A 12,069-nucleotide genomic window follows, 5' to 3' on the forward strand; every position below is an offset into this window, starting at 1 on the left:
CATATGTTGAAGCCCTGTGTTTGTTGGTCAGAAATTTCTTTTTTTTGTTTTTTGTTTTTGTTTGTTTGTTTGTTTGTTTTTTGGAGACAGGGTTTCTTTGTGTAGTTTTGGTGCCTCTCCTGGATCTTGCTCTGTAGACCAGGCTGGCCCCAAACTTACAGAGATCCACTTGGCTCTGACTCCAAGTGCTGGGATTAAAGTTGTGAGTCACTGCTGCCCAGCAAGCAACTCAGAAATTTCAAATGGTAAGTCTCAAATCAGAAGCTGTAATTACAACTGAAATTCAGGACATCGTCAGAACTTAGTATGAAAATATATTCTCTGAAAAGCAGGATAACCCAGAACAAATGGAATTTCTGAGTTCACATCATTAACAAATTAAGCTCTGAAGGTATAAACAGTGTAAACACACCTTTTATCAAAGATGTTGATTCTGTTCTTGAAAACCTTAACAAAAAGTAGCGTAAATGACCAAGACCATAAGCCCTTCCCACTACAAAGACAGGAATCCCATAGTCATGAACTCCAATGATAGAACATAGGTGATTTTCCAGAAAAAGAATTCCAAAGAATGGTTATAAGTATGTTCAGGAAATTAAAAGAGGGTATGGATATACTCCAAGACAAGAACATCATTATCATCAACAACAATATCAAAAGGAGTTCAATGAAATAAGGAATAAATCCAAGTTATAAAAAGAGGTTAATAAGGTAAAGAATTGCTAAATAAAAGGAAACTGAAATAAGGAAAATGAAAATATTAATTATAATAAAAAACAATGGAAGGTCAAAATAGAATGAATCCTGTTAAAAAGAAGGCTGAGAATTAAGACTGGAATGTAAAGTCAAGCTATTGAGTCACTCAGTAAATATGAATATTTTAAATTAGAATATTTTAAAATGCATACAAGAAGAATATGGGAATTCTTTGGGACACCATGAAGAAATGTTGTCAGTCTTTGGATAATGGGCATTTGACAAGGGAATGACTATGACAGCAAAAGCATAGAGAATATTTTCAGTCCTAACGTAGATGAAAATTTCCCAAACCTACAGAAGCAGATGTCCATCTAGGTATAAAGGCACTACAAATACATCACCAAATAAGAACAGAAAAGGAATGCTCCATGATGTATTATAGCTACAATATTAAAGACACAAATTAAGGAAAAGTTGATAAAAGCTACAAGAGAGGTCACCTCATTGAAAGGCAGGTCCATCACAATAATATCTGAATATTGGACAGAAATGTAAGTCAGGCAGGCCTGGAAAAATGTTCTCCAAGTTTTAAAGAGCACAAATATCAAGTCAGATAATTATGTATAAGAAAACTGCATGTCAAAATTAAAGAAAAAATAAAAAATACATTCCACAATAAAAAATTGTTAGAGAAACTTATGATCACTAACACAGCTCCTCAGAAAATAATAGAATAGTTAGCCTGAAGAGAATAAACACACTCATGGTCAGATTGGATTAAAAGACTGGAACATTCTTGTTGCTGACTCTGTTGATGACTTCGTCATCATGCCACACACACCTTAGGTTAAAGGTTGAAAAAAAAAGGCACTCCAATCAAATGGAACTAAGAAACAAACAAACTAGCTATTCTAATATGTGAGACAATTCATGCCAATCCAAAATTAGTTAGAAGAGATAAAGATTTCTTCATACACACTAAAGGAAGGATTCAACAAAAGAGTACTATAATTTTAAATGTATATGGGGCAAAGGGTGCACCAAATTTCAAAAAAGACATTCTGCTCATTCTAAAGGCACAGATTAATAACAATGCTCTGACTGTGGGGGATGACATGTAACTTACAAATGTCTACCAAGCATTCCACCAAAACTCTGAGGATTATATTCTTCTCAGCAGTACATGGTATTTTCGTCAAAGTTGGCCAATGTGCTGGCTAGTTTTAACGTCAACTTGAAGTGAAGTAGAGTCTTCTTGAAAGAGTATCATCAAGTAAAAAAACAGTGCAACCAGACTACCTGGTGGCATTTTCTTGATGGATGATTGATGTGAGCATGCCCATTCCATCAGGTGGTGCCACTCCTGGGTTGATGGTCCTGGGAGGCATAAAAAAACAGGCACATAGGTCATGAAACCAAGCCAGTGAACACAACCCCTCCATGGCTCTGCATCAGTTCTCACCTACAGGTTCCTGACCTGACTTCCTCATTGAAGGACTGATACCTGGAAATGTAGCATACTTCAAGCCTTTTTAACCCAGGTTGCTTAGGTCATGATGTCTTATCACATGGAGGTAGCTTAAGTAAGACAATCACATTGTAGGACATACTACAAGTTTCAACAAATATAAAAAAACTGAAACAGCATACAATAATCTATCTGACTACAATGAAATAAAGCTATGTATCAACAATTAAAAAAAGCTACAGAAAGTTCATAATTTCATGGGGACTAAACAATGCACTGTTGAATGACAGATATGTCAAGAAACAAATCAAGAAAGACGTTAATAAATGATAAAAATGGAAAAAAATGAAAACCCAACATATAATATTGATAAGTTCCTAGATAAAAATGTGGGAGATCTCAATTTAATAACTAGTTATGTACGTCCTAAACACCTTGAAAGACAAAGGAGAAACAAGACCCTAAACCAGTAGATGGGAAAAGATAATGAAAACTGTTCTGACATTAAGAAAATGGGAAAAAATGAAATGAGAGTTCAAAGAATCAGTGAAAATAATAACTGGATCTTTGCTAAGACAAGCAGCATTGACTAAAGTTAAGGAAATTAACCAAAAACAAACAGAAGTTATAAATTACTAAAATAAAAAAGGAGACATTAAAACAAACATCAATGGAATTTATAAAACTCATAAGGTCATATTTTATAAACCGCTATTCAATTAAATTTGAAACTCTAAATGGAGTGGATGAAGATCTACATACATAAACCATAATAAACTTAAAATAAGATAAATAATTTATTCCTTTATGACTATTTTAAAGAATAAACTAAAGAAAGAAATGAAAACTAAGTTTTCATATATGTTGGATGTCTTTGTGTGCAAGTATGGGGTACTTTAGTTGCATCTGTAGGTATCATATTATATTAATGACGTCAAACTAAACACAGATCCTCCATGTATAAGAGCTAAGGAAAGAGAATGAGCTGGTGTCAGAACTTCAGGGTCATGATGTCCACTGTCCTCTCATCACTCTAGTCCCCCAAGGATGTGGGACTTCCACATTGCTTGGGAACTGATTCTCTGGGCATGAACACTTTACCCTCCTTCATGAGAAACAGAGTGTCCATTCCTAATTATTTTTTTTTATTCTTCTCTCACACATTAGACCCCAACAGCAGTTTCTCCTCCTTCCAGGCTTCCCAGCTCCTCCCCCACTTTTCCTCTCCCCCAGACCCACTCTTCCTTGGTTTCCCTTCAGAAGCCGCCCAAGGATACCAAGTGAACACAGTGTAAAAAGATACAGTACGGCTGGGCACAAACCCTCATATCAAGGCTGAAGGAGGCAACCCAGTGGGAGGAAAGGCGTCCCAAGAACAGGTAAAAGAATAAGAGATAGCCCCAACTCCAGCTATTAGGTGTCTCTCAAAAAACAATAGCTACCAAACAATAGCATATATGCAGAGGGCTTAAATCAGACCCATAAAAATTCCATGATTGTCTCTTGAGTGTCTGTGGCCCTGTATCATTCTCCTAATGGGGAAGAAGTCTTCATTGTGAGCAAGACCATGTGGCCTGTGACACCAGGAAAGCAAATTAGGTTTTAGGAACTAAGAATAGTGAACTCTAAGTCGGTTTTGTTTTGAGTTCTTTAGGGGAAAAAATTGCAATTCATTAGATGATTGTGCCCTCTAGTTAGAGGTTTTCTTTTGGGTAAATGGTTCCTGGATGGAGTTAGGACTCTCTGTCCCCTCTGCACCTGCTCCTCAGTGTCCTTCTGCAAGGTGAGGTGTGAGCACCAACTGATGGCAACGACTTCCATTGCAACTGGGTTAATATGTCAGGGGCTCTTCTGTCACTCTGGAGTCTGGCTGTTGTCTGGGGCTCCTCTAGGTTTAAGTCATGGAATTTGGGTTTTCGCTGTGTGTCTTTATTTGTTCTCTAGGCTCCTCCACACATGGAGATATGTTCAACAAAAGTGGCTTTCCTTTCTCCAGGACTGTTGCAGAAATAGATGCAAACTTGCACATAGTTTAATTACATGCTTTAGTGATCCCTATTTTAGATGTGGATCACACTGACAGGAAAGAATGGTCACACAAACCGGGAAAATTGAGCTTTGAACCATATTCATTCACATATTTATCACTTGGATGGGTTTAAAATATTATCAAAAGCAAAAATAAACGGCCTCCTAAATAGCTATGATTATCATAGCTAATAATAACCTCAATATGAGAAGCTTCTCCTTTAAAGAACCTGGTGAATATGGAGATGAGCTGAGTCAGAACAAAGAAGTAGAGTCTCCAGGTAATGGATGCAGGATGAGAGAAGATACTCCTGCAAGCAGGATGGTATGAGTCTCAGGGTGAGACTGGAGAGATCATAACGGAGGATGGGAAGGATAGTAAAAATCATCTACCAGTCCCAGGCCCAGGTGGCAACTATGGGTCTGTGGTAGAAATAGTTTCTGGGTATTGGTATTGGTTACTGATTCAAAGGAATGGAGATGGGCTAGAAGGGAAGATTGAGAGGGTGCAAGGGAGTTAGTTTGGATCCTCACTCAAAAGAAGTTTTTGAATAACTCAGGCTTCCAAAATAACTGAACAGAAATTAGCTTCTGATAGTTTGTCTCTCATTTTCAACAAAACAAAACAGAATCTTACAGTTTCACAGACATGCTCTTCCCATCCTCCTTTCCTAAGCTTTGCTGATCCATGCTGATCCATGGATGTGGGATGTCTTTCTGTAGGCTATGAATATGTGTTGCTCTGATTGGTTGATAAACAAAGCTGTTTGGCCAATGGTGAGACAGAATAAGGTTAGGCAATACATTCCAACTGGAGAGAGAGGAAGAAGAAAGGCAGAGGTGGAGGAGACACCAGCTGCCACCAAAGGAACAACAACATGAAAGCAGACTGGTAAGCCATCGAACACATGGCAAAACATAGATTAAGAATTATGCATTAATGTAAGTGTAAGAGCTAGTCAGTAATAAGCCTGAGCTAATGGCCAAGAAGTTATAATTAATATAAGCTTCTGAGTGGTTATTTTATAAGCTGCTATGGGACCACCTGGGTTGGGTGGGACCAGAGAACACTTCTAGCTACAGATCTACTTGTCCACACACCTCCTTTACCTATAACCACTGAACCTCTGGTGCACACACCTACTTTCACTATGCATGCTGATCTACTGGTCCATATACCTCCTTTACCTATACATGCTAATGATGATCCACACATCTCCTTTATCTATACATGCTAATCCTTGATCCACACACTTCTGTTACCTATGCATGCTGCCTCACTTCTACACCCCTCCAAAACACTGACCAATATTCATTCTGCCTCACACACAGCCATGAAAAGTTTTCCAGGCTCACTTGTTCTTATCTAGGGAGCACGGGACAACAGGGTGCCAACACAGGTTTCTAGGACACAAAACGCATATAGGAAACCTTTCCTCTTACTATTTGCAGTCAGGATGAAAAACAAGGTTAAAAATATCTAATAAATTGGAAATAAGAGGATTAACACCCTCAATCGTATTCAAACGGACAATCATTATTCATTAATGGCAGGATCATCACTGTGGGATCTGTGCAGTCATTGGATGTCATTTTTTAAATGCCATTTTACAGCACAAAGCTGTGACAATAAAAGTAAGAACACTTGAGGACCCTGATCAAGGAGGAAGTGAGAAGCAAAACGATTTATATGAATGAGCCAGGAATGCTGCTGACCTATAGTGTGGGCATTCTGAAGGCAGAAGCAGGTCAATCACAACCAAAAGTGAGGCTGAACCTGATAGGGACACTTTAAACAAGCCAGTTTGAAACAAACAGTCAAAGAGAAGTCAATGTGAATGAAGACAATTAATGGCCATAGGGAAGGTTCAGAAAGACAGCAGACACTCAGAGTGAGCAGAGAGTCGTGCACACAGTCTCAGAAGGTGGCTGGTCAGGGTGCTGCAGGGATCACAAGCAGTGACTGTAAAGGGCTTTGCCAATCACTTTTACAGGATCCACTGGTCTAGGCTCAGGTTAGCTGGGATATTGTAAAAGCTTACTTTATTTTGTTGTTAGCTATGTCTATAAGAAATCAGTTAAGCCAGGCAGTGGTGGCGCATGCCTTTAACCCCAGCACTCAGGAGGCAGAGCCAGGCAGATCTCTGTGAGTTTGAGGCCAGCTTGGGATACCAAGTGAGTTCTAGGAAAGGTGCAAAGCTACACAGAGAAACCCTGTCTCGAAAAAAAAAATCAGTTAAAAGATTTAAAGGTATGGAATTTTATTTTCTCTGTTAATCACAATTGTTTGAAACCATTAGTGATATTTTTCTTAGCTTTCTGTTGTTGAAATTCTGTAAGTTTATAACCACCCAGAATGGTTATTTCAGAATGAAAACAAGTAGAAGACCTATGTGATTTTTGGCATCTGTCCATACATGATCAACTCAAATTATACTCTCCTGTTTAGTGTCATGTTCTACACAGAACTTACACTTCACTCTTACTTGGTATTTTCTAACCTTACTTCACAAATAAGTAAAGATTCCTCTCTCATTATAGTTTTAGATTCATTCTCCAGCTGCAGAAGTCATAGTCCTTTGACTGCAGCATGGGTTCTAGTCCTTTGAACATTGGTGACATTGTAAATGACCCGCTACAAGCCTCTCAATGACCACTGGAACATCAGCATCCAATGGGTTTGGCAACCTGGAAATCTGAATCTGAATCATCTAGGTCTACTCTGATGTGATGCATAGGAGCTCCAAAAGGTCACCCTGGGGTCAGCAGGAAACTGTGTCCCACATGAAGCTGAGGCAAACTGTGCAGGCAGAGTTGCCTACAGTCCTGTGTGTTCATTGTATAGAGCGTCAACTGGACTTGGGTCACCTGCCCTGAAGTGTTTAATAAAGATGCACATATGAGATGAATCCTTGAGAATGAACTGTGCTTGGTTCACTGACGGCAAACTTTTCATTGATCTTTTTTCTGAGCCTGGAGTGGAGGGAGGAATGGGAAGAAGGGAGCAGATGTTATCCAATGTGCTCAGGGCAGACATAGACATATTCCAGAAGGAGCAGGTGATGAGGAGGTGAAGTTTTTCAAGACACAGGGTACTAGAAGAGTAGACAGAATGTAGGACATTCACAGGAAACCCTCAAATGGAAGCTGAGAAAACCATCTCAGTTCTCACTTTCCAGGATGTTTTTCAAAACACCACCCAACCAGTGTAAAGGCTCAGAGAGACATGTGGTTCCCTCCCCAGCTTTTCTTCCTGCATTCCTCATAACAAAGCTGAGAGCTGAGCTCTGAGCTCCTCTGAAGTGCATCTCCTTCAGGAAACCGAGGAAAAGCAATGAAAGAGGAACTTCGCCCACCAAGGAGGCCACTGTGATGGGGAGCCAGAGGTTCAAAACCTTAAGAATCATAAGGATACCGAGGAGCAGAGGCAGTGATCATGTCTTCTAAGATAGATATTTACCTGTCTGGTAGAAGAGGCCCAGATTGGGACAGTGTGTTCCTGAACTGAGCTGGCATTTGGGGAAAATCTGTCTTATGTTTTAGTCGATTCAGATTACTAAGTAACTCTTTACAGCCTGGGTGATGTAAAGAGCAGAATCATTTACTCTCATGTATGAAAGCCTCAAGTCCAGCACTAAAGACTTCATGGTTTTCAAGGACATCTCTTCCCACCACTAGTCAGTGGTCACATGTGAACTTTGGGGCTATTCTTCAGGTGAAATTTTGTATGTGAGAATGTAGAGGTGGAGATGTAAAGAGGGATACAAGGAGAAATACAGAAAGAGAAAAAGATAGAGACAGAAAGACTCCAGTATCTGTATATTTTCCTTATCCCATAAAGACAGCAACATATTTTATTGATTAAAAGTGGCCTCAGACCACTTTTAACTTTAATGCTATCCTAAAAAGCCACACTCCAAAGGAGCCTACACCATCATTTAACATTGGCCATGTTTGTTTTGTAGAGTCAAAATTCAGCTTATACTTCTATCAAGGGGTGCTGAGAATCCTTTGTGTATTCTGTTGCTAAAGAAGGAAAAGGAGACCAAATGATAATTAGTGAGGACAAAGTTCCTACTTATTATCCCATCCCTTCTATAAAAATAATGACATCGCCGGGCAGTGATGGCGCACGCCTTTAATCCCAGCACTCGGGAGGCAGAGCCAGGCGGATCTCTGTGAGTTCGAGGCCAGCCTGGGCTACCAAGTGAGTTCCAGGACAGGCGCAAAGCTACACAGAGAAACCCTGTCTCGAAAAACCAAAAAAAAAAAAAAGACATCATTTTTTACTGCCTTTTCTGTCTTTATTGCCACTTAAAAATATGTGAAAGCAAGGCTGGGCAGTAGTGGTGCATGCCTTTAATCCCAGCAATCGGGAGGCAGGATCAGACAGGTCTGTGAGTTCAAGGCCAGCCTGGTCTACAGAGGAAGATCCAGGACAGGCACCAAAACTGCATGGAGAAACCCTGTCTTGAAAAACAAACAAACAAACAAACAAACAAAAGGAATATGTGAAAGCAGAACCACAAAGCCAAAGAAGTAATGTTCTTAGGGCACCCCTGAGATGTTGGCAGACAAAACCCTCCTCAGCCCACAGGAAGTGGGTGGTCCTTCCACACTGCACCTGTTTCTGGGCTTTGACCCAGGACTGGAAGAGTACTCAGTGCCTGCCGCAACAGAGTCACTCCTGTACTTATAGGAAGTTTTATGTTTGAACTCACACTGAAGCCTCATCACTGTTTTTCACACAGCAATACACAGCAGTGTCCTCTGTGGTCACAGAGCTCAGCTTCAGGGAAAACTGATTCTTCGATTTTACTCCTCTCATAGCTATCTACCTCTTGAGAGACAGAGTGTAGATGATGTCTCAATTATTATAAATTTCACCCATGCATTCCAATCCTTTCCCTGGTGCTGACGAATCCAACTCCACCAGGTGCCACTGCTGATGGAGTAACCAGTGAAAGTACAGGTGAGGGACAGTGGTTGAGAGGGACCAGGACCTGAATCCCGCAACTGCACCTGGGACAGGAACCTGTGAACAAAGAAGAACAGTGAGTTAGGATCTCAGAACCAACGGACAAAGGTTTTTTTCTGCAGCCCTGTAGAACTCACAGCTGAGAACCATCAGCAGGAAAATGGACACCCACAAGTGTTCCAGATTTTGGAGGATGAATTCAATGCCTCACAGAAAATATTCTTCATGGTATAGAAGGCTCTGGATTTAAGCGGGTGCTTGGCTTCTGGCAGCATTGCTATGAATTTGCATGTGGGATGCTCATAAATAAATAAGAACAAGTTGTACGTCCACTTTGACGTCTCTAAACTTGCTCAGCCAAAGCAGGCCAAGTGTTGGTGCCGGGAGGAATAAGGTCAGGGATAGCAGGCTTGGTAGAGCTGAAAACTGCTACACTTGTTATTAGTTATCAAACTAAGTCAATAGGTTGATCAGAATCTATCAGAGCTGTAAACACCTCTTGGTCATCTGACTTCCTCTATGGACTCCCTGGCAGAGATTTTACTGCAGAACAGAAGGGAACATGACCTCCTCCTCATGCAACAGGAGACTCTACATAGCTCTTGGAAAACAATATTGTTTTATGCTAATTATTTGGAAATAGTAAGAAAAAGTTTGTCTAGTTAAAGAATTAAGGACAGAAAACAGTTATGTTCAAACAGTCAAAACTGGTATGTGTCATTATTGGTTAACTGCCCTACTTAACACTTTGCTGGGCCTCATTTTACTTATTTTACTGACCTTCATTTGTGGACCATGTCTTCTGAATGCAAATATAAAATGTGTAAATCAGTGACTCAATACTGTTAAACTAATGGTCCTGAGGAGCCACTATAAACACTTGGGACCTGTTCCTATTGGAGATGATTTTCTCTAATGATTTAGAGATCCCCCTAACAGGAGTGGGAAATGTTAAAGGACAACTGACTCCATTTTTTTTTTCAGTTAAACAATGTCAGCTTTTAATCAAGTTCTTAGCTAGAAGTCAACTTTTTGCCTAGTTCTTCCTCAATAATCTTGTGAGTTACACATTATAAATTGTTTTCCATGTTCTGAGAATTGACTGACCATAAAATCTTTTTCAGTATGTTAAATGTCTGGCCATAAACCCATAACATGTCCTAAACTGACCAATCACTAATATTTATTTATTAAGCAGATTCAATGGGGATACAGACTCACAAATACAGGACAAGGTAGTTGCCTCCACTGATCCCATTGCTGAATCCAGCCTTTCTGCCCAGGGGAGATGGGAACGAACCGAAGGCTGCTCCATGCCACCTGACCTGGTCCTCACCACCCGAGTGAAAGAGTGCATGCCCCCTCCTCAGTTTTAACCAGTTAAGTACTCAGAGAAAACCACACCCATCAGGCCAGACACACCAAAATCATTGGCTGAACAGAATGAACTCACACAGCAACGTACCTTTCCCATGATCATAAAAATAACCAGAAAATTGCACTTTTAATTGCTTGCTTTCGTAGTACAGAGAGACTACTCTGTCTTGACTTTGGGTTGTTTTCATTCTCCCACTATGTGAGACTTAAAATATGGCCTGGCCATTAATAAACTTTAGTCTTGCAATATCTCAGTGTTTAGCTCCTGACTTCAACCAAAAAAAATCACTCCTCATTTATAGAATAATGAAGGGAAACTCATTTTAATAATAGCACATACCTAGTTCTGGCTAATGCACAAAAGAATTCCAGGCTCTCAGACAGGAATATTTACCACCTTATATAGACCTGAAGCTTATACAATCCACACATAAAGCCATCCTTGGATCTCTCTCAAGTCCCAGGTTACACTTTGCACAATTTAAATAGAGACAGCAAGTCTGGCCACCTGGGAAGATTGGAGATTTACATGGCAGAGATACAGCCAGAATAATTTCTTAAGTACACAGAGTCTCTTCCCTATATAATCATATAATACAGACATTTTGGTTACCCATCCCTTCTTCCCTTTTGTACCTTAGGCCTTCTGGCTACTGCACCTGGTTCTGCTCTCTCTATTCTCCCATATCTATGATTAAGAAGTTTTATTTTGATAGTAAAAGATCTTCTATTCAAAAAAATTTAAAGCTAACTATAACATGGATATAATGTAAAGTCCTAGTCTTAGAAAAGCTACTACCTTACTGTAAACTTTTAAGGATAATTAAGAAATGCAAGTTACCCTGAAGGTATCCAAGGAAGACAGATGGGACACAGCAACTCCACCTGGATTGTGGTAACACCAACCACTGGGCAAAAATAACCCATACATTATCTGGTGCCAGGAACCTGCTCAAACTTTGGCTACTTTGGGCTTAAGTGCCCTACATTGCCCAGTCAAAGTAAGGTCAGCCCCCCACATTACTCCTCTATAGAAAATTTTCAGACCTGAATCTGGCAGCCAAAGGCCAATGCTGTTCATTATGACAGCTCAACACCCCAGTGAAACTATGGAGACCATATGCATCTAAGGTAACCCATCTATGTAATGGATCTTTGTCATTTTAATTGATACATAGACCATTTAGATTATATTTCCAATAATAACTTATCCTTCTCAGATTTCTGAAGATATTGACTGACTGTAGCTTTAACAGCAGTGAGTACCCAACTCTTTTCCCAAGGTTTCAGCTGCCTTTTAAGTTCTCTTCATGTGTAAAAATCAGGCCACAGGCCTCCCTCTCCTATAACTTCTACTAGTTATAGACACAGTTTACCTTGTTGCAAGACTGAAAAAAGAGGAAAACTCACAAAACAAGTTTCCAGGTAACGTTTTCCTATTCCTTTATTTAAAGGAATACTGCTTCACAGTGACTGTTCTCAGTAGTCATCCACTTGTGTTTCCTGGTGAATCATTGGA

This window comes from Peromyscus californicus, unplaced genomic scaffold (assembly GCF_007827085.1).
Source record: "Peromyscus californicus insignis strain IS unplaced genomic scaffold, ASM782708v3 Scaffold_15__1_contigs__length_86483966, whole genome shotgun sequence".
Lineage (NCBI taxonomy): Eukaryota > Metazoa > Chordata > Mammalia > Rodentia > Cricetidae > Peromyscus > Peromyscus californicus.